The sequence below is a fragment of the Capricornis sumatraensis genome, chromosome X (assembly GCF_032405125.1).
Source record: "Capricornis sumatraensis isolate serow.1 chromosome X, serow.2, whole genome shotgun sequence".
NCBI classification, from domain to species: domain Eukaryota; kingdom Metazoa; phylum Chordata; class Mammalia; order Artiodactyla; family Bovidae; genus Capricornis; species Capricornis sumatraensis.
Window position 1 is genome coordinate 56507639 of NC_091092.1, and position 25387 is coordinate 56533025.

Below are 25387 nucleotides of genomic sequence, written 5' to 3' on the forward strand. Positions count from 1 at the left end.
GCGGGGTGAGATCTAGCACAGAGAGTGTCAGGATGGAGAAGGCTCCTGGACATGGAGGCTTGGAGGCACAGCCCACTGAAGGCTGCTCTTATGTTCAGGTTACAGTCCTGCTCTCTCATTCCATGCCCACTCTCCTCCCTTCTCTCCCAGCTGCTGCGGAGTTCCATGTTCTCCTGCAGGCTCACTGCTCCGGGCAGACTGAATGTCAGGCAAGGGGAAGCCTGTCCTTTAAAGGACAGTGATTGCAGGGCTGGTGGACTCTCATCCAAAGCAGGGTGAGTGTCTGAGAATGTGGGTCTTTGAGATGCCCCTCCTTCTGGATGCTTGAGCACACGTGGCTTTCCACCCAGATGTAATCCTGTGAGTATCCCTTGGCTTCACATCCAGCATCCCACCACCATCCCAGCCCTATCCCTGTACCCAGGCCTAGCTCAGGGATCCAGGACAAGCAAAGGCCTGGGATTCCTTCCTTGCTCATGAAGGTCCCTAAAGCAGTAGCCAGTGATATTTGCCACAGAGGAGGGTAGGTGAGAGCCAGACAGGAGGTCACTCCTTTGCCAAGGAGGTTAGAGGTCAGAACAGACATCAGCTGTGGCTGGGGAATGGGGGCTTCTCCGGAAAAGAACCGTGGCTGAGACAACTCCCACCAGCACCTAAAGGGGCAGGCTCAGGGCACTTAGAGAATGCGAGAGCTTCACTCTGATGGGCAGGGAGCTCCTTGTGCTTGGCCCCACCTTGGTGAGAATGACCTGGGTGCCTGGGTGGTTTGTGCTTATGCAGCGTCTACTGGAGAAGATGGTGCCTCCCCACCCCCTCCCCGGGAAATGCCCCTCCCCCAGAATGCCCTGGGTTGCTCTTGATATGGCTGCTATTGTCATGCTTGCTGAACTCCCCCTGGGCTAGTACTGTCACCCATCAGTCAGTTCATTTCATGAATAGACACAAAGAATACCTGCTTTTCCTGGGAGAGCCCCCAACCGAGGCCAGGTATAGACCTGGAACCCTGTATTTGCTAGAAAACCACTTTAAGACATCTGCCAGTGTTATTTGCCACAGAAGTCTGTCAAGATCCAGGCAGAACTCAGATTGTTGCCAAGGATACAAGGGTCCAGAGCAAAACTTTAGCTGTGCGTACATGTGAGTGTTCATTCACTCAGTCCTGTCCAACTCTTTACAACCCCAGGAGTGTAATCCCCCGGGGCTCCTCTGTCCATGGGAATTCCCAGGCAAGAATACTAGAGTGAGCTGCCATTTCTTCCTCCAGGGTATCTCCCCACCTAGGGATCGAACTTGCATCTCCCACATTGCAGGCAGATTATTTAACACTGAGCCTCCAGAGAAGCCATAAGGAAACACAGGGACTTCTCAGAGGAACAGAACATTCACTGAGACTCCTTAAGCCAGGGGAGGTGCCTGTCCAATCTGTGATGCCCTGGGCAAGATTAGCTGGGGAACAGGGTGGTGTGTGTCCACACAGAGACTGCTGCAGAAGATGCTGGATCCTGGAAATGACCTCCAGATAAGTCGGTGGGGATGTGGGGGGGGGGGGGCAGTTTGGGCCTCCTAGCAGCCAAAGGCCTGAGGTTCTTATATACCCAGAGCAAGAACCCATCCACACCTAGCAGTCATATCCAATGAGGGGCATGAGGAGTACCTGTTATGAGAGCTGTCACATATACATCCTGGAATGCCCCCTGGGGCTGTGGTCCCAGCCTTGGCCCCAGAGCACAGATGCCCTCATGGAGGCCGGGGCAGCAGCTCACCTGCAGTGGCATCTGCTCCCCCCTCCCTCTCCCGGCCAGCCCCGGGCAGGTCTGATGAGATCTCCAGGGGCTTGCTGCTTCCACCTCTCTGGGGCAGCCAACCCTCTTTGCAGACTGTACCCCCAGGACCCCACAGTCCTCCCCTGCCTGGATCCTTTCTGAATCCTCATTGGAGTCTGGGGCCTCTGGTGCCTGGGAGAGTGTCCTGGGGACCAACCCTGCCAACTGCTAGAGCCTATCCTCTGCTCAAACAGCCATAACAGGGACACCGAAGTCCTAGCTGGCTGCACAGGTGGCTGACCAGGCACCCCTTTGCCTCTTACACTCAGGCTCAAAAGCCAGGACCTCACAGTCACATTCACAAGACCCTGAGTTTGCTCCAACATGTGGGATTCCACAGGGAATGGTCTGATACACCTCGGGATCATAGAGATGTGCCCCGCACTTCCATGGCAATGATTACTACTGACCCACCACCAGGAGACTCGCCTACAGGCTGCATTAAGTCCTGCCAGCTCCAGCTGAAGCACAGTGGAAGGGGATGCTGCCCTGGGACTTCCAGATAAAGATACAACATTAGGTCATCAGGACCAAGGCCTAAGCCGCTCTCAGTTAGGGGGCAGACAGGACAAATCCCAAGGCCAGGTTCCGGGGAGAGGGGGCACTGTGGGCAGCAGGGGTGGGGGCCCTCGGGGCTGGGCCCCAAGAGGAGGATGCCCCCAACCCCAACAGGGGCCTTTGGCAGCTGGCTGCTGGCCTCCTGATGGGGACTGAGCACAGCCCCAAGGGGGCTGACAGTGCAGCTCATGGGGGGCGGGGGCGGGGGTGTGTGTCTGTGTGAGAGGTGAGAGGAATCCCTGCAGCCAGCTTCCTGTGGGGCAGCCTCTCTCAAGGGTCAGAGTACAAGACTTTAGTCTCTGGAAGAGGAACCACACTCAGAGTAGTCTGTGTCTGTGTGTTGTCCCGGTTTGAGGATTAAGCCCTGGGCACCTGTGTCCCTTCGAAACAAATGCTCATGACAAAAATGCTTCTGCTCAAAATTCACTGGTCACAGGTCATCACATGACCCTTCCTAAGTGAAGAGACCTGGCAGGGTGGTGTTCCCATGTGTGCAGGGAGAGAGGAAGACAAGAGGTGGCCGAGCACCTGCCATCTCTCCAATTGCACACTGCCTAGCAGATGCTCAACGAAGAGCACCGGTTAAAAATCTCCTTTGTTTTGGGAGGAGAGTCTGAGCAGGTCACATGGGTCTTGAAATTCTCCACCTTTTCCAAGAGTCCACCGACTATCTGGCAGCTGCCACATATGTGGGCAGAATCACGTCTCCTGTTCCCGTTGTTCTCTGGCACTCAGCACAGAGCTGCCCCCTTAGCCCCCTGCACCCATTCGCAGCCCCCACTGCAGTGACCTTACCACCTCCTTAGGCCCAGAAGTCACTCCTGCCTTTTGATGCCAGGCACAGCCTTAACCTGTGTCTCTGCTGCCTCCACACTTCTCAACCTGCCTGAACCCAGGGACGATGGCAGATGTTGCATCTTTCCTGGCTACTACTTATTTCTAGTGTTATTTGGATCTCAGACTCTGTCCCTCTCTCCTCTGGAATTGTTTTCTTTTAAGACACCTCAGAGAATTGGCAGCTCAATAGGAAATGAAATAGAAAACCACTCAGAATTGCTGTTCTGTGTGTTTTCCTCCCCGGTGATATATTATTCAATTTGGGTGTTTGTGAGGGTTTGAGGATGGGGAGCAGTGTCTTTCCCAGCTGGGCGCATCTCACTCAAAGATCCCAGGATTCTAGTCACACAGCAGGTCCTGTCCACTTTTGTAGCTTCTCTCCACTCATTTCATCCAAATGAAATCTAGACCATGCTCACAAGTGAAAGTAATAAAGTCCACATGACCAAATAAACTGTTATTTCAATGTACTTGGTAATCAGCTTCCCAGGGCAGAGACAGGAGGGCCAGCACAGGGAATACTGGGCCATACATAAAAGAGCAAGATTCACATTTCTCTAGGATTCCTAGCAGATGGTGGGTGGAAAACACCTATTTCATCCCTGTGGTCAACAGCTATGGGACAAGAGCCAGGACCCCTTCCTTCCTGCCCCAGAAAGAGATCTCCCTGGGGTTTATCCAAGAAGCAAAAGGACACCTCACAACAATGATCCATTTCAGAGATTCCCCTCACCCCCAAGGCAAACCTCATGTGACTGCAGCTTCTAGACCATCGCTGTAAATGTGGGGGTGTCCTGCTTCTCCTACTGTCCCCACTGCTAACAGCCTTTCATGGAGCAGAGGCTCCGTAAAAGTCTTCAGAATAAATGAGCTAGTGAGCAGGGGGCTCAGATTGTCTGATACTTTCTTTAATAGCCCAGTAAAATTCAATAAACAGAGATAATTTAGTTACTGTGAATGACAAGAAGGACATAAGCATGAATTCACTATAATTACTTTTATTATATAATTCTTCTCATTCAATATTATTTCTAAATAAGTTCACATTTTCAAAACAATTTTAATTCCTATTCCACTGTATTTTGTTCAGGACCACAAAACAATGAAAGTGTTCCCAATCTCTTTTAAAAAACAGCAAAACTCTTGTTCATGAACTGGGTAACCATAAACACACTGGGATCAACATCATTCACAAAGCTAAGACACTGAAGTGTATTACCCTTCTATGAAATCAAAGTTTGAAAATTTTCTAAAGAAAACAGAGATGGATCTCCATGTCATTGTAGACAACAGCAACCCCAAATTGCTACACACAAGTTCCCCCAACTGGCCTGGGTCCTCATTTCTGAGAAGCTGACTGATCCCTCTTCAATAACAGAGAGAAGGATCAGCCTGGCTGCTGCTCTGGCTCAGGCTGCCGAGTCCTCCTCCCTTGCAGCCTCTGCAGAAGGGAATGGGAAGGGCCTAAAAGCCCTCTGTTTGACCCTGAGCAGAAACGCCATGACTTGCCACTTGCTGGTCTCCACATAGGCCCAGGGACTCCACAGGAACTCATTGTGGGCAGGGTGGCTGTCAGGCACCTGTCGGTACTCCAGGTACCCCTCCTGCACCCACACTTGGGTCAGCAGCTCCCTGGGCTCCCCAAAGACGCAATGCTCACTCCTAAAACACAGCCCTATCCTGCTGAGTGCTCCCCAGAATGCTTCCTCAGGGGCCCCCGTCTCCATTCCACATGTTCAGGCTGAGGACCAGCACCAGGAGGCTGGCCTTGGGCAGGCCCTGCCCACCGCTCAGCATTGTATTGCAGGTGAGGCCCAGGGTAGAGACCATGAAGTAGATATACTCCCTGGAGTTTACCTCTCTCACCTCCACACCACAGACCAACTGCAGGCGCTCTGAGACTTGGCTGAAGACCACTAGGAAGTGCTCCTGGTTATCCCTGATGACTTTATTCAGCTTTTCTGCCTGGGAGGTCAGCTTCTTGGCTCAATACTTGAGGAGCAGGAACTTCATCAAGTTAGCCATCATCTCATTCAGAGCTTCCTGGGGCAAGGCCTCCCCAGGGGAGGAGGAGGATGCTAGGGGGTAGGAGGCCAAGTCAGGTGGGGCCTCCCCCCGCTCAGCCCCCAAGAGCTGCGCCTCCACCCAGCCCTGAGCCTTGCCTGGGTTCTGAAGGTCTTCCTTGGGCTTGCTTAGCTCACTCATCTTGACCACGAGCATGATTCCTAGGGTTGAACAAGACACAGAAGTGAGGCAGGGGTACAGATGGAGACCACTCACCTCAGGGCGAGAGGGTGTATGAGCAGCCTTGGCTGAGAAATGCATGAGATACCCCCAAGGTGCCCCCTCCATTTCTCTCACGGGAGCTCCAGGAACCAGGAGGCGAAGGCAGAGCTCTGAGGCCCATGGCCTAAGGTCAGAGAGCAGAGGAGGTCCAGGCAGTACTAGGAGTCAGGGTGAGGAGTGTGCCCTAAGTGTGCACCAGGGGCTCCCCATCCCAGAACGGAGGGGGCACCACGAGGGCCTAATCCCCCTGCTAAGTCAGCCCCAGAAATCTCAGGCTGTGCTTACTACACCCTGGAGAGCCACCTCACTTCCTCCTTCAGGTAGCCAGGGGACTGACCACCCTGGAGGCACACCCCTGTGAGGTATGAGAGCACCCCTCAAGAGGAGACCTGTAAGGGGCCTGTGTCAGACCGCACAGGGTGCAGTTCTCAGTCAAGGCCGTTCACAGTCCCTCTCTCCCTCAGCCAGGCCCGTGGTTCCCATCTGTCCCCCAACCTCACTTCTGTCTGTGGTTTGATCCCAGGCATCATGCTCGTGGTTGAGATGAGTGAACTGAGCAAGCCCGAGGAAGACCTTCAGGACCCAGGAGAGGCCCAGGGCCCAGTAGGGGTGCAGCTCTTCAGGGCTGAGGCAAGAGAGGCTGCATCCCCCTCAGCCTTGTCCCCTCAGTCTCCTGCTCTGCCCTTGTGGAAGCCTTGCCCCAGGAAGCTCTTAATGAGATGGTGGCAGGAACCTGGTGAAGTTCCTGTTCCTCAAGTATCAAGCCAAGGAGCTGACCTCCCAGGCGGAAATGCTGAAGAAGGTCCTCAGGGGTAACCAGGAGCACTTCTCGGAGGTCTTCAGCCAAGCCTCGGAGAGCCTGCAGCTGGTCTGTGGTGTGGAGGTGAGGGAGGTAAACCCCAGGGAGCACATCTACATCATGGTCCCCACCCTGGGCCTCAGCTGTGATGCAATGCCGAGTGGTGGGCAGGGCCTGCCCAAGGCCAGCCTCCTCACCCTGATCATGCAGAATGGAGACGGGGCCCCTGAGGAAGCGTTCTGGGGAGCACTCAGCAGGATAGGGCTGTGTGTTGGGAGTGAGCACTGGGTCTTTGGGGAGCCCAAGGAGCTGCTGACCCAAGTGTGGGTGCAGGAGGGGTATTTGGAGTACTGGCAGGTGCTTGACAGCCACCCTGCCCACTACGAGTTCCTGTGGGGTTCCCAGGACTATACAGAGACCAGCAAGTGGCAAGTCATGGCATTTCTGCTCAAACAAAGGGTTTTGAGGGCCTTCCCTCCATTGTCTGCAGAGGCTGCAAGGGAGGAGGATTCAGCAGCCTGAACCAGAGCAGCAGCTAGTCTGATCCTTTGCTCTGTGATTGAAGAGGGAGTGTTCAGCCTTTTCAGAAATGAGGACCCGGGCCAGTTGGGAAAACTGGTGTATAGCAATTTTGGGTTCCTCTTCTCTACAATGACATGGAGATTCATCTCTGTTTTCCTTAGAAAATTTTAAAGCTTTCATTGTTTGCACAGAAGGCTAAATAAACTTCAATGTCTTAGCTTTGTGAATGATGTTGATCACAGTGTGTTTGTACTTACCCAGTTCAAGAACAAGAGTTTTGCTGTTTTGTAAAAGAGATTGGAAACTCTTCCATTGTGTTTTGTGGTCCTGAACAGGATGCAATGGAATTGGAATTAGAACTGTTTTGGAAACATGAGCTTACTTAGCAGTAATAGATGGAGAAGAATTAGATGATAAAAGTAATCATAGTGAATTCGTGCTTCTGTCCTTCTTGTGTGTCATTTTCAAAAACTAAATTGTCTCTGTTTATTTGGGTTTGTTTGGGTTATTTAAGGAAGTAGCAGATAATTAATTGAGCCTCCTGCTCACTGGCTTATGTGTTCTGAAGACCTTTACAGAGCCTCTGCTCTGTGAAAGGCCATGTTAGCAGTGGGGACACTAGAGAAGCAGGACACCCCACACCTTGAGCAATGGTCTAGCAGCCACAGTCACACGAAGAAGGTGGAAAGATGTCCCCTAGTCACACTGAACAAGGCAACACAGGGCAGGGTGGTGGGGCTTCAGGAGGAGCACTGGAGTGTCAGTGGCTGAGCCAGGGCAGTTTGGGGCTTTGAGAAGCTGGGTTCCTTCTGTGGGATGTGATTGTGATGAGGCTGGGTGGTGGCAGCCCTCAGACTTGCAGACAGTGTGTCTTTGGGGTGACGGGAAATTCTGAAATGGATCATTGCTGTGAGGTATCCTTTTTCATCATAGATAAAGCCCAGAGAGATCTCTTTCTGGGACAGGAAGGAAGGGGTCCCGGCTCTTGTCACATTGCTGTTGATCATAGAGGCAAAGGAGGTATTTTCATACCCCATATCTGATAGGAATCCTGCAGAACTCCTTTGCACTCCCTTGAAGTGGTACCCAAGAAATCCATGGAAGTACCCTCTTTTTCCTGGTCCATGGGATCTGGAACCCAAGGTGTTAATTAGCTTTAAATTATCTTGATTATAAGTGGACATCGTAATCAAGGACCGTAATCAAGGACTCGATCTTTGTTGAGGTTGCCATGAAGAAAAATAATGGTTTGGATGGAAGACCAGCTGAGGCAGAGGCAAAGAGTGATTCTTAGTTCTATTTCCTAGAGCAGCTTGGGTCCTGCTGGAACAGTCCTCCACACCCAAATTTAACAGGTCCTCTAACTGGAAATGGGGATTACCAGGTAGCTCAAATGATGAAGAATCTTCTTACATTGTGGGAGACCTGGGTTCGATTCCTGGGTCAGGAAAATTGCCTGGAGAAGGGCATGGCAACCCACTCTAGTATTCCTGCCTGGAGAATTCCATGGACAGAGGAGACTGGCAGGCTACAGTCCATGGGGTTGCAAAGAGTCGGACACAACTGAGCAACAAACACTGTGGTCCACTATGGTCTAAGTATAAAAGTTTCTTAGTTTTATTTATGAAACATCCTGTTTGGTTGATTCACTTTTCCACATCCTATTGAGGGTCATATTCTCTGCCATGTCTGGACCACAAAGCAGCCAACCTCATCCCACAGTGGAGAGTGGAAAAGTGTCTGGGGGCAACAATGTGAGAGATTCCTGCTCTGCCATCACAGTGCAAACAGCTGCCAGGCCCTGCTAGCTCTGTCCTGTCCCTCAGGTGCATCCTGCAGCCCAACACATGGGGCTCCTCACACCCGCTTGCCTCCCAGATGAAGAACTGAGGCCACAGCCCTTGGGTATCTTTGCAGGACCATGTGTTAGTGAGGGTTGGGGTGGGCTCAGAGCCCTGGTCTCTATTCTTCTGAAGCCGCCACCCTTCCCACCCACCCCAGGCCACGGCCCAACCTTCCAACTTCTCTTGCCTTCCTCTTCTTAGTGCTATACGATGCCTCTGAGGTGACAAACCTGGCCCAGGGAAGGAAGGGGACAAGGAGAACCAGAAGCACTGTGGGGCTGCTCTGGGGTTTGCTGAGAACTGACTCTGCCGGGGGCCGGCATCTCTGTCCAGTCCCAGCGCCTCACGCATGAGGGCGGCGCCCTATCCTTGCTGCTGCCATGGGGCCTCCTGCCCAACTGAACCTGCCAGGTTGACCAGCTCCTTGCTGAGCAGGAGGGAGGAGGGCCTGACTGTATGGTCCCAGTGCCCACTGGGATAAGACCCCTACAGGAGCCTCCTCCAATATGGGAGGGAAGGTAACACGGGCAGACCCCCAAGGCTCCAGGTCTCCCCAGCTGCATTGAGTGTGGGGGCAGCTGGAGGGCCTCTGGGCTGGGAACACTGGGGTGGGGATGCCAAGTGCAGGGGCAGGAGAGTGAGGTTGAGAAAGGCAGGTATTGAACGTCGTGAGAGCTTGTGTGTGCACAATGCAAGTGTCCTGAGCCAGAGCTGACAAAGACTCCTTGGTGCCACGCAAACCCAGTGCCAGGTCCCGGTTGGTGCCTGGAGGAGGGGGACCAGAAAAGGCAGCTCTCTCAGGACCCAGGGGGCAAGGAGGGACCCCGAGTGGGGTGAGCATGGGAGCAGGAAAGGCCACCTAGCCAGGCTGCCACAGGTATCACAGTCTTTGGTCCCCTTTGGAGGAGCCACCAGGGGCCCCCACCAATGATCATAGCCTCCAGGTTCATGTCCCAGTCAGATGAACTGACCTGAAGGAATGCCTTGTCAACCTCTTTAGGAGCGCAAAGGCAAGGGAGCAAGCACAGGTCAAGGCCTGCAAGCTCCATTCTAGCCACCAGGCCTCAGACTGAAAGGCCTCTGGGAGAGCCTCTTCCACACCCTCTTAGCTCTCCCTTTTCAGACACTAGGCTATGCCCCTCACACAGGGCAAATGACCCTGCTGAGTGGCAGAATTAGGGGGACACTCTCCCTAGGGGTACAGAGCTCTAGGGTCCTCACACACAGGCCTTTCCAAGGTGCCAGTCTGTCCCTTACATGGTGATGTTGAAGAACAGTGGCCCCAAGGTCAGAGAACACGTATCTCCAAACCCACTGCCCTATTGCCCATGTGTGGTGAAGACAGGTGACTTTCACTGGGGTTTCATCCAGTCCCACACACGGACTCTCATCCATTTTCAAATACAGGCAGACAGGGACTTCCTTTGGTCACATCTAGCTCAACAAGTTGGAGAAGGCAATGGCACCCCACTCCGGTACTCTTGCCTGGAAAATCCCATGGACAGAGGAGCCTGGTGGGCTGCAGTCCATGGGGTCGCTAAAGAGTCCGACACGACTGAGCAACTTCACTTTGACTTTTCACTTTCGTGCATTGGAGAAGAAAATGGCAACCCACTCCAATGTTCTTGCCTGGAGAATCCCAGGGACGGGGGAGCCTGGTGGGCTGCCGTCTATGGGGTCGCACAGAGTCGGACATGACTGAAGTGACTTAGCAGCAGCAGCAGCAGCAGCAGCAGCACCTCAACAAGTTAGACATATCCCTGGGAGTGAGTGTGTGTAAAGGAAGCCCCTTGAAAAGCACCTAATCTGTGAGCCAACAAAATCGTTCTATGTTCCTGCCATCTGGGTAAGGGAGATCAGGTCCACAGTGGTGGTGGGGACAGGGACAGGGGCAAAGAAGACCAGAGCTGGCCTCATAGAATACCAGTGAAATGTTTGTTTTCAACAGAACAAGCTGTACCTTGAGCCCCCAATCAAGTCCTTCAAAGGGCAGGTGCCCACTGAGACCCAAGTTGGACATGGCAGGCCAGGAACAGGGGTAGCAGAAGCCCATTCAACCCATCGACAAAAGGAAACAGGAATTTTGAGGAAGCCTCAGGGAGGCTGAATCCAAGACTCGGAGGGGGACAAGAAAAGCACACACACACAGGTGTTCCCAAGTGAGCACTCTAGGGCCACGAGAGTGGTCTTTATGGGAAGAAGTAGAAACTGAAGACAGCAGCCTGTGATCTGCAGCAGGATGATGTCTGGTGTGGGCAGACTTTGGCGAGGCTGCAAGCTCAGCAGAGCGCCTGGCTGTGCCCTCCCACACGGCGTCATGAGTAGTCTATATCTCAGGTGTTTGGGGAACAGTCAAGTGGGATGTGAGGTCGCTCCCACTGTGCTCGAGCATAGCCCTACTCTGGGGAGAGCTCGACCTGGGCGGCGGGGGAGCAGGACAGCAGGACTCTGACTTTGGGGCCATCTCAGCGGGACCTAGCAACCAGCAGCACCAGCCAGAAGAGACCAAGCCAGAAGAGGGGCAAGGCTGGGGTCAGGGATGGAGAGGTGGGACCACCAACTCAGGCTAGGCCAAAACAGCCCGTTACAGACCCCATCTTCCGAGAGGGACACTTGCCAGGGGCCCATCAGACCCCTTGGGTCTCTCAGTGGTAGCTGAGCGAGGACTCACCAGGGCCTGGCCCTTCAGCAAAAGCCTGCCCGTCGGTAGGGATGGAGTGGAGCCAGGGGCACGTTTGTCAACCCATCCAGGGCCTGGCTCCCTGAAACAAGGGGCCTGGCTACAGATGGGAGCCTTTGCAGGCAACCTGAAATGTACTTTTCTGTACTTTCAGACAAGAGACAAGCTGGGGATCCCAGCTCTGTCTCCATCCCCTCCTCCCCAACACCAGGCCAGGACTGCCTCTCCACATCACCTCTGTGACATCATGAAACAATTAAGGGAGCTGACCACTTAATTGGCTGCCTGGCCTGAGACACAGATTCTAGAATCTCCAGAGATTATTTATGGGGCACCCTGACTGTGGTCTGAGGCCCTTCTGCCCTGAGCATTCACTGCTTGGGTAGAGAATGCTCCTGAACTAGACCAGCTCCATGGTTAGTCAGAGTGCCCATGAGGCACGTGCAGCCCTGCTGGCCCTATCAACTGATGAGGAGCCCATAGCAGGGGATCCCTGTGATTCCTCCCCAGATCCAAACGTGGATTCAAGGGAGGCTCTGGAGAAGCAGGGTGACCAACCCGTGAGCCCCGATCCAGGCCTCCATGACAATCTGCCGCCACAGGGCCCGAACCCAGAAATGGCCAATGAGGAAGAGAACAATGCTGTCCTAGGGCTTTCCTTCCCCAGGAAGCTCTAGAGGATCGTGGAGGATGCGGCCTTCACCTCTGGGCACTGGAACAACAAAGGAGACATGGTGGTCATCGAGGCAGATCTCTTCCAGACGGAGGTCCTCTAGCACAGAGGCACAGACAGGATCTTTGAGACAAACAGTGTGAAGAGTTTCATCCGTGAACTGAACCTCTATGGGTTCAGTAAAATCTGCCCTCCGGGTTGCTCTGCAGGGAAGAAGAGGATGATGGTAACGTAGAAAGCCATTCCAGGGAGACTAGTCTAGGCGAGCCAAGTGCTGGACAGGTTTCATTTGCCAGGAAAACATTTTTCTTGTGAGAGGGTGGCTAATGAAAGAGGAGAAAGCAGGGCCTGTTGTGTTCCATGAACCCCCTTAGACGGGACCTGCAGGGGTGACTCTGGGACCTGCAGGGGTGCCTCAAGACCCTGAGGGGCCACTTGATGTCAGGGAGGTCCAGTAACACCTCAAGTGAGGAGCGACATGCTAAAGCCTCATAACATGTCAGGAATGAAGAGACTTTATCTCCATACTTAGGCAAGGCCAGGACAGTGGTGGGGAGGAGAGCGGGGAGGAAGGGCTCCTCTCCCCGACCATGGCAAAAATGATTCATTTCCTTTCAGATATGTTGTAACTCCAATGTTCAGAGAGACAAGCCTCTCGTCCTGCAGAACATCCAGAGGAAAGATGACCCCAGAACAACTGCTCAGCCCACCACCTGTTCAATAGCTACCCCAAAGAGAAAGAACTGAGCGATGGCAACCAGACACTCTCCTTGACTCCCAACATAACCAGTGCACCCAAGAGGTGGGCAAGAAAGTCCAGAAGAGAACCCCAACTGCTCACAGAACCCCAGCCGGCACTCATCTGTGCTCTCTCGCCTTTGGTCTATGGGCAGTGTAGCCAAGTGGGCAGGGGGAAACCATCTCCCCAGTGAGCAGGGAAGCCCCAGTGGGGAGGGTACATCCAGCAGTGCCATGTCTGTACACCCAGCTACTGCTGGAAAGAACAGCCCAGGGGAACTGCCTGAGGCCCCCCAGAGTACCCAGATTACAAATCAGTGATGGCTTTGTACAACCCCTGTTACTCCATCCTGATAGCAGCCCTTTCCGTCATGGCCCCAAACAAGGCCCCTGAGGCAGAGGAGGAGCAGGGAGCGTCCTCAGATTATGTGTGTCCTCTGTGAGCAGGTCAAGGACAAGCCCAATCCCTGAGCTCCCAGACTCCTAGAGAGAATCAGGAGCACTATCTTGTAATCAAAAATTGATTTCTGGCTCTAATAAAGTACAGCAAAACTCCACTGGACTAAATAAAGAATCGAACAAGAGCTGCAAGTCTGTGTTCTCTCTATCTATCTATCCATGCTATTCACACATGGCACTGGGTGAGCCAGATGAGGCTGGAAGCCCACGTCCCAGGCAGGCTTCGGTCCGGTCCCTGTGGTCCCTTTTCATCTGAAGCAGCAGCATTTCACACACTCAGCCAAGGATCTGGCTCATAAGCCAAGCATTAAGGTGAGCCCAGGATGGGCTGGTCCGTGGGCTTTGCCTGCCACTCAACAGACAGCCCAGCTGGGCTCCTGATCTTGAGGGTGTCATCTCCCATGAGTCATTCACCCTAAAGCAAAAAGGGCTCCTTATGGGTCCCCCAATGATGCCACAAGTTTCTGATTAGCAGCTAAGTGTCTCCAGCTCCTGATCCAGGGGCCTCCCCAAGAGGTTCACCAGAAAACAGGGTCATGCCAAGGCCAAGGGCCTTGAAAACACATGACCTCAAACCCAAAGGCAAGTACAAAGTTTCCACAAGGTGAACACCAGCCCTTGTCGCTCTGCCCTTAGAGGTGTATCTAGGAGCCTGTCTTTGGATGTGAGGCTGCCAGGCACTGTGTCCAACACACATGCTTTGTGAGCCAAGGGACGCTTTACAGCAGGACAAGGGTCACCTGCAAGAACAGACTGCTGCCTGTTTCTGGGCCTGTGGGCCTCTCTGCCTGCCGATGCTCAGCCCAGCTCCCGGGCTCCCCCATCACCCTCTGGACACTGTTCCAAAACAAGCAGTTTGGACCGGAACACAGAGGGAAAAACACTAACCAGTTTCCTAACAACACATTTCTCTCAAGCACCCAGACTCAGCAGGGCCAAAACGAGTGGCAATGCCATATATTCATAAAGGTCAAAGTCCTAGAGACTCTCGCTGAGTCCAGAGCAGCACTGCATGAGGGGAGTCCCTGCCCCTGGCCTCGCACCAAGTGGCCAGCCCACCCCAGGGCAGGACTGATTCAGACCGAACCAGATGGGCATGCCTAGGGCGTGGTGGCGACTGGGCGGTGTCACCATGAGCTGGTCTCTCTGTCACCTTATTCTCGAGTGCTCAGTCTGGCAGGCCTCCTGCCCAAAGGGGATCAGGTGCTTGAAGATGTCCACCTGGAAGATGTCTTTCCCGGCCCTCCCCGGAACAGGCTGCAGCAGCCAGCGGGGGTTGGCGAGCGCAGTCAAGTACTTCTGTTGCAGGTTGGGTAGCAGGGCTTGATTCTCCAGCTCCTCCACTTCATTGGGTCCTAGGTTTCCTGGGCACAGTAAAGTGTCCCCAACGTTCACAAGATCTGTGTGCAGACAGGACACAGAAGGAGTGCAAGGTGATTCACAGTCATTCCTGCTAGAAACTAAGACTGTATCACAGAGCAGACCCGAGGTGAACTGGGTCCTCTGTTTGAGCCTTTCAGATGGGCTCAGCTCAGCAAAGGGAATTCGGGGCGAGGCCAATCGAGGGAGGGACTGAAATGAAAGGGAGAGGCCTGGTGCTCCACGAACCCACCAGGCCATGGGCAGCTCTCAGTCTCCCCACTGCAGGCCGCAGGGACAGAGTAGGAGGGCTCCGGTGGGGAGCCTGTGGACATCATGTCCCCAAGTGACTCACCAGCAGAGAGGTGTTGCTCACCCCTGAGGACTCAGGGGACTTGCTCAGGCCTGGCTGCAGGCAGCGGGGGTGTGCAACCCAGGCTAGGTGCTGTGCAGCCTCTCATGGTCTCTACTGGGCACACACACATAGACACACACACACACACACATAGACACATGCACACACACACACAGACAAGTGCCACGTGCAGACCTGGACCCACCTTTGCCTCAGAGCACAACTGGGACTGAGGCCCAGAGTGGTGGTCAGGCACCTCAGCTGCCATCTCCCAGCCCAGGGACCCTGGCTGTCCCGAGCCACAGCTGACAAAGACTCTTCAGCTCCTGGGTCCCATCTCTGCCCATGGTCTGCAGATCCCACATCTGAGCCAAGGGCTGCTGAGGGCAGACCCATGCTAACCTGTCTGGCCTCGGCCCTGGGGCCACCCTGGACCTCACATGGCCCTGGCAGGAGTCTTCCCCATGCCTTTGGGAGCCACCTTCCTCCCAGCCCTTCCTGCACCATGGCCTCCACTGTCAGCAGATGCCCCAGCCCCTGCCCAGAATCTAGAGAAAGAACAAAGGAGAGCAGGAACTACTGGGACGGGCATTCTCTGTGTCCTCGCCAGGGCCTGGGATGGCACCACACAGGGATCACAGAATTCAAACCTCAAATAACCCGCTAGGTTACTGTCACCCTGTTCCGCAACTGAGGAGGTGCTAACAGAGAGAGATAAACCATGAAGCAGGGGAGCTGACCACACACCTCCATTCTCACTTCTTTCCTTGTACCTGGAGGGGGCTCCCTGTTCACTGGAGTGGGGTGACTGCAGAAGAGCAGAGCAGCGGGCCTGAACCTCAGCAGGGTCTTAGCACCTGCAAGGGAGCCTCCATTTCGACATTGATGTGAGGATGGGGACAAGGTCCCAGATGAACCCATTCTAGGGCCTCCTGGGCCTTTCCTTCCCCAAGCACAGAAGAGCCACAGTTCTCACAGGCCCATGAGACCCCACGTGATATGGCTCCTGCCCCGGCAGCCTGCTCTCCTTGCACCTGGATTCACCCCCAGTAGCCATTAAGGCCATCCTTCCATCCTTGGAACATTCCAGTGTGTTCCTACCTCAGAGCCTTTGTAGGGTGTGAGGAGTCACATCGCGTTCCCTCAAATCCAGGTGCTGGGGTCTCAATCCCAAGTACCTCGGTGTGACCTTAAACAGACAAATGAAAGGTCTTCACAGAGCTGATGGAAGTCAGGTGAGCTGATTAGGATGGATCCTCCTCTAACAGGACAGCCGTTCCCATACAAAGGACACACTTAGAGACAGACAGGCACACAGAAAAACTGGGGTGAAGAGGAAGGCAGAGATCTCCCAGCCCAGACACGACCACCATGGCTAGCAATGCCCCAGAAGTGAGGGGGAAGAGATGGGACAGACTCTCTCCACAGCCCTCATGAGCGCCAACATCAGCTGACACCTTGACCTCGGCTGCCGGCCTTCTGAACCAACACAGTTGGTAATGTGAGCCACCCAATGCAATCCTGATGTGACTGCCGGCAAATGAAGACAGAGGGTCAGCCCTGTATGTACATCTCTCCGCAGGGGCAAAGGAGGGGGTGTGGGGATGATTTCTCCACTCCCAGCATCTCAGGCACACTTCTCCATGTCTGCACATCTTCAAGTGTCTGTTTTCACCTCCCAGTGTCGGGGGTCCCACAAGTTACTGACTTGAAGGGAAAACTCATTGTGCCAATACAACCACTTGACGTGACCACACACTCACTGACTGAAGAACCATGCAGGAGGAGGCCTGGGGCACAGGGCACACACTCGAGGTGCTGACACATGCCAGGAAATGGCCTTCTGCAAAGGCTCCCCTGTGTCCACTCCCCCAACCACAGTTAAGCATGCCATGTCCTCACGCACTGGCTGGCCCCGAGCATCATCATCCCGCTGAACCTTTGCCCACCTGCTGGGTGACAAAGGGTCACTCTCTTCACTGGGTCTGTGTTAATTACCATACAGCCTGGCTGGCCCCTGGGGCATGGCCATTGCTATGTCCTCTACTGGGGTATGTGACTGGATCCCTGGCTTGCCCAGTTTCCACCAGTCAGTGTCTCAGGCAACCCAACCTCTTCCTCCTGGATGCCTCCAAATCTCACCTGTGTGGATGGAATCACTGAGCAAGAAGGGGCTTCAAGAGCTCCTACCTCTCGAAGCAGAGGGTGCCTGCTTGATGGCCAGAGGAGAAAGCCCTCTTCCTCCTGACTGTCTGGGCGTCTTCACCTGCACGAGGACCAGAGCAACAGGGAGAAAACCACCTGTGACAAGACAGCAGTGTTGGACACCAAGCCACCACGGTTTTCTCCTTGGCAGGGGCCTCAGACCACGGGGACCCAGGAGGGCCCAACTGATGAGAAACACACATTCAGGTTCCCTCAGGGTTGGTTCTGCTCATCACAGCAGCTGGCCTGTCCTCACATGGCTGGGACAGGGACCCCACGATGCCTCAGCCCACAGCATAGAAACCCATCCCCTAGGAGTGATGGAGATTTACAGCCCAGGAGACTCTGCAAGGAACAAGAGAAAATGACTCCTCCTTTCACACTGCCACTCTGGAAAGATCCAGGGGCCGCCACAGTCAGTGGGGCTGCCCTCCATGGACTCGTGGTTGGGCCCCACCAGGAGGGGAACTGCAGACAAGCAACTGAGCATGCGCGGTGAGACCCAGGCTGGAGCGTATGGCAGCAGCCCACCGCTGGAGGAGGCGTCCAGACACCCTGCTGAGGCCCACTGAACGAGTCCAGATATTTAGTTTGTGAGACTGAGGAGAAGGGAGGACAGTCTGGAGTGCGCACTGCCATCCCATACCCGTGGTGAAGGACTTCAGCGAGTGGACTCTTGTGCATTCTAGGCTCTCCCAGCTCAAGACCGACTGACGGATCCTCAGGACTGGCACCATGTCTCTTGCCCCTTGACCCCCTGTGCCCAGAAACCCCAGCCCATGGGGTCCTCCTGAAGTGGCTGCAGAGTCAGAGTAAACTGGGTCTCTCACGTAGCTGTCAAGTTGACCCTAGGTGTGGCAACTTGCATCCCTCTGGTGGTCCCACCTCCCTGCGTGGGTTCACCATCACAGAGCCCAAGGTCCCTTTGGGAGGGGCTGGGGTCATTCTGGTGTCTGTTTGCTGTGATCTTTCCCCCGGGGACCAGCCCATCCCCGTTCCTTGGTTCCAGATCTGAGAACTGGCTTTGGGGCCAAACCTGGATGAGGGACCACGACCTTTTTACTGGGGCAGTTGCCCTTGGCTTCAGTGTCATTTTGGACTGTACCTTGGTTGGTTGCCCATCCATTGAGCCCCCAGGAGGCCACGTTGTATTGACCACCTGTCCTGCTCTGTAGGTCCAGCCTCCTGGGTGGCGGCAGCCCTCGTCTTGGCCCCTGGCTCCTGGCCTCTCAGTGCAACACCACGAGCTCTGCTGCAGTCCCTGGGCAGTGGAGACGGAGGGAAGGGGGTGTCATCCATCTCCTCCATCACCAGCCCCGGCGAGCCCGGCCTGTGTTACACAATGACTTTGCTCTCCTTGGCGGCAGGGCAGTAGGTGACCACCTCTTCCCGTGGTTCCTGGAGTGTCGTGCTGGTAGTGATTTGGGTTCTGAAATGGCAACCCACTCCAGTGTTCTTGCTTGGAGAAGCCCAGGGATGGGGGAGCCTGGTGGGCTGCCGTCTCTGAGGTCGCACAGAGTCGGACACGACTGAAGCGACTTAGCAGCAGCAGCAGCAGCAGCAGATCAGGGGCGGCCAGCTCCCCTGCTTCTTGGGATGGAGGGCACCTGTGATGAAGGAAGCCAGTCCTGTTTGCTCCCTCGGGGGTGGGGGTGCACCAGCTCTTTATGGGGTTTGGTGGGGGAGGCGGGCTGTTGCCGCAGGCTCAGAAGTTCAGAGACCTCTGGGGAATCTTGGTTTTCAGGGGCCTGCCTCCCAGTCTCCCTGGCCCTTGTGTCAGGGATGCAGGTTTTCCCAAGAAGACCTCTAATACCAGTGGGTCAGGCCTGCCTTGGTGGAACGTTCAGTGTCTTTGAGGTTCAGCCACTCCTGTTGAATCCTGGGCTGACGTTTGTCCACTGCCTGAAGCTTTGTCAGCTACTTGGAAGACCCTGGCATCCCCCACCGCCGACCCTGTCTTGGTATTTACTGTTCTTCACCCTAGGCTGATCATCGCCCAGCGTACAGCAGAGGAAAGAAGTCACTTCCCTCTATTCCTCCCATGATCCATATGCCTGGATCTTCTCACCTGCCAGGAAATTCCTCTCCCCCACCAGACCAGCAAAAGTTCTAGCAGCTGGGCTGTGGCCTTGAGCCCAGGGCTGAGTGCACACGGACTACCCCCAGGATGGGATCTTATAACCAGTGGGGCATGGGATGTCAACCCCGTATCAAGGCCCCATCTTGCCACCTCTCCTCAGACCACTCCAGGGCCAGCCTTCTTGGGATGGGTCCTTTGTGAGGCTGTTCCCATGAGTGGTGGGGGGAGGTAGTTGGCGCCAGAGTCTGACTGGGGACTCACTACCAAGGGGAGAGGGAGCAGGCAGGGGTAGGCAGGGCATCCCTGCACCTGCGATGTTGACCTGACAGTTCCTGCCAGCCTGTCGGGAGGTGCAGAGCACAGACAGGCGTTGGAGGTGTCCACGGTGGGCCCCGGTGGCCGGGCCCTCACAGTGCCTGAGGCTCGTGATCGCTACTGACCGAGCGGGAGAACTTAAACCAGGAATTGGTGCCTGAGCGGTGGCTGTGTGTACACACAGGATGCCAAGTGCCTTTGGCTGGGTGGCACCACGCTCTGCCCTGCTCTCAGCCTGGTGGGAGGGGCTCTTGGCGTCTTTCGCATGAGACAACTGCTGGGTTGGGCAGGAGAGCTGCTTCCAGTGCGCTGGCCACCTGGCCATCAGCTGGCCCCGGTGTAAGCACAGCCTGATGGGAGAGGGCAGGTCTGGATGCCAGACCTCATGAGGCAAAGCGCATTCAAGTCCAAGGACACCCGTCCTGCAAGAGGCTCCTCAACTGTGCAGGGCGTCAGGTCTCCACTCACCCCTGTATCACTCAGGGCTGGGGTATTGGGAGGCTGGAGCGCATCTTCCAGGCAGATCTGTAAAGCTCAGAGCCTGAAACAAGGCAGAAGTTGGGGAGCATGTAGAGTGGAGAACCAAATACTGACTCACATCAAGGGACCATGGAGGGCTTTTTAGATGAAGGGCCGTCTGGACTGGGACTTGTAGTAAAAAGGGTCTCCTTGGATGGGAAATGGGGGAAGGGCCCCCCAATGGTCAGACCCATGGAGGGAACTGAGCTCAGGCCTGTAGCTGGATCAAGGTCATGGGAAAGGGCCTGGGATACTAAACTGGGTCCAACTGAGAGGAGACTCTAAGGCATCTGGCCTGTACCCTGCGTGCAGCTGATCAGTGCCCTCACTTGCAGTTTAAAAGGCAAGCCATTGCCTCTCTGCCCGAGAAGAATTCATTGATTCAGTGATTTGGTTAGACAGTGATTGGACAAAGCTTTGTGTGCCTCCCATACACAGGGTCAGGCAGCAGATAGACAAGAGGGGCGCACAGGTGAGTCAGGCGACTGGCATGGCTCTTTCCAGGATGAGTGGCTCTGGCAGCTGGTGCCTGTCCCTGCTGAATGGGACAAGGGCACCGTCTTCTGCAGGCTGACTTCTCCTGGCTTGTGTGGAGGTCTCCAATTGTTGTTACTGACTCCAGAAAGAGGTTTAGAGAGATGACATTAGGTCTTTATGTCCTGAGAGTTATTGCCTGGATACTGGATGAGATGGTTAGATAACATTACCAACTCAATGGACGTGATGCTGCATTCCATAGGGTCACAAAGAGTAGGACATGACTTAGCGACTGAACACACACAGAGGTGAGGGCGTTGGGCCCAGATTCTCCTGGCCCCCAGCAGTAGGTTGATTTGCCCCCTGTGGCACCCAGTGTCCCCCAGGCTGAGCAGAGTGGCTGCTACTGATGCATTGTGCAGAGAAGGAAGATGTGGTGCAGGTTTGCCCAGACCAGCTCCCCAGTGGCCTGAGCTGTGGCAGCTTCAAGTCCCAGGAGTTTAGCAGTGTGGGCCCCTCGCTTACTGCCTTAGAAGGAGTAGGGCAGGCAGTGAAGACAAGATGATATGGGGAGGGTGGCCTTGGCCTGTTGTATTGCCCACCTAGAGTCCCCAGATGACACCTGGAGGAGGCTTTAGGAAAGGGGCCAGCTTTGTGTCTGAAATGAAACTAGAGTTTGACAGTAATGTGCTGCCTGCTCGTTGTGCCATCTGCTGGCCTGCTCTTCCAACTGCACTTTTTTTTTTTTAAATTGAAATATAGTTAGGACTTTCCTCATAACTCAGTTGGTAAAGAATCAGCCTGCAATGCAAGAGACCCCAGTTCAATTCCTGGGTCGGAAAGATCCCCTGGAGAAGGGAAAGGCTACCCACTCCTCTGTTCTGGCCCGGAGAATTCCATGAACTGTATACTATATAGTTCATGGGATGGCAGAGTCGGACATGACTGAGTGACTCTCCCTCACTTTCACATAGTTGGTTAACAATGTTGTGTCCATCGTTTCTGGTGTACATCAAGGTGATTCACTACATAAACACTTCCAGATTCTTTTCCATTATAAGTTATTGTAGATATTGAGTATAGTTCCCTGTTCTATACAGTAGGACCTTAATTATGTATTTTATACATTGTTGTTCAGTCACTCAGTCATGTTCGACTTTGTGACCCCATGGACTGCAGCACACCAGGCTTCTCTGTCCTTGACTCTCTCCCAGAGTTTGCTCAGACTCATGTCCGTTGAGTCAGTGATGCCATCCAATCATCTCACCCTCTAGCAGTCTCTTCTCCTTCTGTCTTCAGTCTTTCCCAGCATCAGGGTCTTTTCCAGTAAGCTGGCTCTTCACATCAGGTGGCCAAAATATTGGAGCTTCAACTTTAGCATCAGTCCTTTCAATGGATATTCAGGGTTGATTTCTTTAGAATTGACTGACTTGGCCTCCGTGCTGTTCAAGGGACTCTCAAGACTCTTCTCCAGCACCACAGTACTACTATTTTATATATAGTGGTGTGTATCTGTTAATCCCAAACTCCTAACTTATCCCTTCCCCTGCTTTTCCCCTTTGGTAACCAAAAGTTAATTCTCTGAGCCTGTCTCTGCTTTGCAAATAATTTCATTTGTATCATCTTTTTAGATTCCACATATAATTAATATCATAGGACATTTGTCTTTCTCTTTCTGACATACTCCACTTAGTAAGATAATCTCTAGGTCCATCCATGTTTCTGCAAATGGTATTACTTCATTATTTTTCATGGCTGGGTAGTATTCCTCTGTGTGTGTGTGTGTGTGTGTGTGTGTGTGTGTGTGTCTGTGTCTGTGTCTGTGTGTGTCTGTGTGCGTGTGTGTGTATACCACATCTTCTTTATCTTGTTTAGCTGGTGATGGACATTTACATTGCTTCCATATCTTGGCTATTATAAATAGTGCTGCAATGAACATTGGGATGCATGTATCTTCTCAAACAGAAGTTTGAGAAAATTTTTGTCTCTCAAAAGTTTTTGTATTTTCCTGGAATATATCCAGGAGTGGGATTACTGGATCATATGATAGTTCTGTTTGTAATTGTTTAAGGAACCTCCATAGTGTTCTTCATGTTGGCTGTACCAATTTAGTTTTCAACCAACAGTGTACAAGAGTTCCCTTTTCTCTATACCCTCCCCAGCATTTATTCTTGGTAGGTTTTTTAATTATGGCCATTCTGTCCAGTGTAAGGTGATGCTTCCTTGGAGTTTTGACTTGCATTTGTCTGATATTTAAGAATGTTGAGCCTCTTTACATGTGCCTTTTGGCCATTTGTGTCTTCTCTGGAGAAATGTCGATTAAGGTGTTCTGACTATTTTTTGATTGGATTGTCTTTTTTTTTTTTTTTGCAGCTTCAGTTTTAATTAAAGGTGGTTAGCAATAAGAGCTTCCATGGCAGAAAGCTCCATGCAGTGCTTGGAGGGTGTGAATATAAAAATGAGGTGCTAAACCTAATATGTAATACATTGTAAATTATTTCTTTCCCTTTTCCTCCTCTGACCATTTCTGCCTTCTTAATCCTTCTAACTTTCCCAAGGCATGGAGATGTCAGATACATAGCAATGGATTCTTAACTCTCATTACCACAAAGATATAGCAGCTAAATTTGCATGTTCTGTGCCTTGAGCCTATAGCAGGAGCCCAGGCATTGGCACAGAAGCCCATTGTTTGTATCCCACGGGTCCGTGAGGGTGGATGGCTCCTTTTTGGAGTGGATGTGTGTCCATGTAGCTCATAGGCTGGGCCAATGCATAGGGCACACAGAGGGGCTGCCTATTTGTGCTCATGATGTGAATGACATGATCCAGAACCTGGGCTTTTGGGTCTAGGGACCTGGGTTTGGATGTCAGTTCTTCTTTTATTGTGTAGCCTTGGCACTTGCTATCTCTGGGTGTGTCTCTCCTCTGTTGAAAACCAGGTAGCACAAAATGCCACTCATGTCACAGGGCTTTTCCAGGGCACAACCTTGGACGTCATGATGTGTCCCACTGGGGCTCAGGGTCTGTCTTTGCTTCTACTTCTGCAGTTGGGAGGTTATTCCAGCAACACTGCCTATGAAGATTTTTCTTGGTTTCCAGACTTTGTAAATTTCAGAATCCTCTAACAGTGTTCAAGGGGCTATAATGTGACCTTGGTGAAATTCCCTTATGCTATTTGGAAGCTGTCAGTTGTGCATGTAGAAAACGAGATGATTGGTCCAGAACAGTGATTCTCCAACCTTTGTGCCCATGGGATATCTAACTGGGGGGTGGTGTGGGTTTCAGCCTCCCAAACAGATCAGAGGCAGGCTGCTCAGCTGAAGCGAGGCCTCCTCCCCATCCGCCTTCTTCCTAATCTCTTCCCGGCCCACTCCTCATAGAGGACCCAAAATGTGCCAGAGAACACGGTTTGAAAACTAGATCTCAGATTTCGGTGTGCATTCAGATCCCTCAGTGATCTTGTCAAATGTGGCTTCTGATTCAGATATTCTGGGGTGGACCTGAGATTCTGTGCTTCTGACCAGATCCCAGTTGATGCCTAAGTGTCTGGTACGTGGATAGCATTTTGAAAAGCAAGGGTCTGATCACAGACTGCCTTTGACCTTTCACATCCTTTGATTCAGAGTTTTTACTGTTATTCTGATTGTGTCATAAAATATAAATCTGTGTTGAATGAATGTTTCTATTAAGGGCAACATCCTCAAGTATACAGATCTGGAAACTGACCTGAGATATGAAGGAGACAGAAAGTATTTGTTTCTCAACTGCGAGCGTCTGAAACATCTGTACAATATTTTCTGAAGAACACAATTTGGGTTAAGAGGCTGTTCAACTTTGTCAAGAAGAGTTCCACTTTGGTTTGGTTGTAGTCTGGATCATAGCGAAAGTGTTAGTCAATGAGTTGTGTCCGACTCTTTGCAACCCCATGGACTGTAATCCACCAGGCTTCTCTGACTATGTAATTTCCCAGGCAAGAATACTGGAGTGGATGGCCATTCCTTTCTCCAGGGAATCTTTCCAACCCAGGGATTGAACCTGGGTCTTCTGCATTGCAGGCAGATTCTTTACCATCTGAGCCACAACGTAAGGTAACGGACACTTTTCTAAGGGAATTTCTGATGGAAACAAGTGACCTGCTTTCAGACCCTGGCTGAGGCCTGTCTCCACACTCTAGGTCTAAGTGAAGGTTCAGAATTGTGGACAGCTGTTGGTGTGTCTGGCATCCATGTGCTTTTTTGATAATCTTAATGACATAGCATCTAGAAAGATAGCCTTCATCTAAGTGGCCTCCACCCTTTCCGTCCATTGCTGAGTTGAGTGCTCCAGGTTCAGAGTTGGTAGAGTGTTGTCTTCTGCACTCTGTTGGGACTCCTCTGGTGTGTGTCCAGAAGACCGGCTGCTTTGACAGACCATGTCAGTCTTTGTCTGTTTCAATTCAGTAACATCATGGCTAGAGTGGACCCACTTTAGCAAGGAGACAAGAGGCCAGTCGCTAGAGTAGCCAGTGTGTTGAAATGTCAGGTATCCTTTGTGGAATATGGCAGGAGAACAGTGTGCTCGGTGGCATTGCCCGAGCCCTTCATTCAGAAGGATGACCACTTTCCCATGGGGGTGGAGGTGGCATGTGCACCATCTGAGGAAGCGAGGTGAGACTGAACACCAGGGAGGCTGGATCCAAACACAGAGGTGTTCCTTTGGTGGTCAGTCAGTGAAGAGAACAGTCTAGGGGATGTGTGTTCCCAGGACTTGTCAATGGGCTTCTTTAGCATCAGGCACCTGGGAAGCCCAGACGGAGTGGGCCCAACCGCCCCCTCCTCAAGACGCTGACAGTCTGGCGACACTGGCCCATCAATAGCTC

At 53.0% G+C, this 25387-nt stretch overlaps 3 pseudogenes; 2 read left to right on the forward strand and 1 right to left on the reverse strand.

The window, feature by feature from the left end:
- Nucleotides 1-4627: 4627 nt before the first annotated feature.
- On the reverse strand, nt 4628-5423 carry LOC138070756 (melanoma-associated antigen 10-like; annotated as a pseudogene).
- A 624-nt stretch (nt 5424-6047) lies between these two features.
- LOC138070739 (melanoma-associated antigen 9-like) lies at nt 6048-6825 on the forward strand (annotated as a pseudogene).
- Nucleotides 6826-11762: 4937 nt separating this feature from the next.
- Nucleotides 11763-13231, forward strand: LOC138072009 (heat shock transcription factor, X-linked member 3-like; annotated as a pseudogene).
- The last annotated feature ends 12156 nt before the right edge of the window (nt 13232-25387 follow it).